Source organism: Harpegnathos saltator, unplaced genomic scaffold (genome assembly GCF_003227715.2).
Source record: "Harpegnathos saltator strain DR-91 unplaced genomic scaffold, Hsal_v8.6 scaffold785, whole genome shotgun sequence".
In the NCBI taxonomy this organism is placed as follows: Eukaryota; Metazoa; Arthropoda; class Insecta; order Hymenoptera; family Formicidae; genus Harpegnathos; species Harpegnathos saltator.
In genome coordinates this window covers 1,240,001-1,242,637 of record NW_020230632.1, presented here as the reverse complement: position 1 = coordinate 1,242,637, position 2,637 = coordinate 1,240,001, and positions in this window count along the sequence as shown.

Genomic DNA, 2,637 nt, shown 5'->3' with positions numbered 1-2,637 from the left:
CCTTAGGCGAGAGGCATTATGTACACCTGGCGAAATCTCTGCCTCACCGCGGAGAGTACGACCGCGCTACGTGCATCAGCACCGGTAAGATCGGCCAGGACAATTCCGCGAAGCCCCAAGGTTATTACGATCGAACGAGCATGAACTAGCGCGAGAAGTTCACATTGAGCAACCCCGGCACCTTGACGCGCGCTGGACCGATTCACGGCAGCGAGAAGGAACGAAATTCTGAAGAAACGAAATCGCGATCGTCGCCGGCACTCGCTCTACGAGACGCGATCAAGGTCGCCGCTGCCGCCGCCGCCGCCGCCGCCGCCGCCGTCGTCATCGTCGGAGAGAAGGTAAGAGTCGAGAGAGAGAGAGAGAGAGAGAGAGAGAAAGAGAGCCTGTGCCGGTACACGATTACGCGTTTGCGTTAATTTCCCGCCGTAGCTTCCTTTCTCAGCTTCTTCGCGTTTGCATGTTTCACCCGGACGGTAAAAACCGTCCGTGACATGTAACTCGACGCGAGTGCCTCGCTCGTATTTTTATCAACGTCGCGAGGCGCGAGGAGGAGCGTGCGGGTATTACCGTTCTGTCCGGGCCATCGAAATATCCGTGTCCAACAATGATTGCGCACAGCCAGACGAAGCAAGTGTACGCGGCAAAGGGGAACGCGGCGCGATGCGCGTTAGGTGTATATACCTGGCGTGCCACGACTTTTTCTCCGCGCCCCGCGCCATCTTAATAGGGATTTCAACGCGCCCGGGAACTCGCGGGCGCTTTTCGACGCGTGCGCTTAGGCGACGCGAGGGGTTTTTGTTCGTGCGTGCGAGCCGCCAGCATTGAGCAAGATTCGTAGAAAGCCTGCAGAAAGCTGCAGGAAACGGTCGCCCATGCGTATGTAGAAAATGCACGGCCGTGGAGGGAAACAACGGCGATAAAGTGTCGAACGTGCGGAACGCCCGACGTGTCCGATTGTGCGAGATGAGAGGAAACGGCCGGGCTGTGTTGATTCTCATTCGTTCGGATTGGAGGCAAGTAGAACCGCGTAAGGCGCGTATACAGTACTGCATTTTTTAGAGAATAAATTAGATATTGTTGCGAGCCGATAAAACCGTAAACCGAATAGATTTGCCGTTCTCTGTGGTTCCGCGATCATTTTCCGCCAGCCGTTCAACGCCAGCTATTCTTCGCGCTGAGAAATTGAACGGCGCGCTGAAGGCTCAAATTACGAAGGCTCATTCCGGCCGCGGACAGCAGGCTCGGACGTTTGTACCGAAAGATCACTCGTGAATGATTCTCTTCTCCTCCTCGATACGATATAACGTAACGTGCAATATGTAACATGCATAATTACGTGTCGCGCGTAAAGCAACAGTCACGGCGACGACGCACCGCGCAGTGTAGGCGCACCCGTGGCGGATCACTGATGCAACTCGAAAGGTTAGTCGCATTTGAATATGAAATATACTAGGAAGCGGTACGAATTCGTATCGTAAGTTTCTATTCCATCCCATTTATGTCGACAACTCCTCTCAACTATATGTGTTAAATTATTTCCTGCGAGCACGTTGCATAAAATCACGACGAGAGCATGTAGGAGGCGCGCATTATCGCAGGCCGCGCTGAAGAGAGAGAGAGAGAGAGAGAGAGAGAGAGAGTCACGTATCTGGATGGACGACTTCCGTAATAATAGAAAATCGAATCGCGCTGTCTCCATTAGCGTCGGTTATTTGCTAGGAAACTTGGCGGTGCGCGGCGCGCGTCGCTCTATGAAATAAAGGAAAACGCCGAATCACGGAAGGCCGCGCCTTTGTTTCGTGATGCTGTTAACTCGTCCCTCTCTCTCTCTCTCTCTCTCTCTCTCTCTCTCTCTTTCTCTCTCTCTCTCTCTCTCTGTCTTCTCCCTCATTCTCCCTCGCGCGATTCACGTTCGCTTGATTTATCGTAAAGTCACTCCGTCGAGCGCGCGAGCAAACGCAAGCGATGGCGTTTAATGCCGATTCATCCGGCGAAATTATAAAATACGCGATACGCGTACACGCGTCCGCATGTCTTTCGGCTTCGCTTCTCTACGTACACAGGAACTGGCGTCGATGTTGCGATCCACGCACGACAGCGTGGGACGCGCCACTTGGCCGCGTTGCGCAATTTTCATGCGCGGGACTTCCTCGCGAGAAATCCCTTTTCCGGCGAGTGCGACGCGTTTTTCTTCGATAAGGTAGTCGAATAATTTGGCATAAGATGAAGAATGGGCGATGCGCGATGCTTCGCACAGACACATAAGCCAACGACTCTGCTCACGCGGCACACCGGTATGATAGCCACACCGGCGGCATATTCATAATAAGTATGCCGTATAGTCGTGAAATTCGTGTATGTGTGATAGACAATACACATGGGGAAACCCGCGAATGCAGAAGCAACGGTCGGCCGGAAACGTCAGCAGAACGTCGTCGGTTCGTTCTCTCTTTCTCTCCCTCCGTAATGGGATCGCGCGATTTTCATCGGGTACACAACGTCTTCCTCTCGATCCTTCTTCCCCCGCGCACACCGTTTGTCCCCGTCTCGCTGCGTGTGTCGTCCATTCTCCGAATAATAAATTGTAAAGCTGTCTGAAATGATTCAGTACATCGACACAAAGCGCGCGCGTAA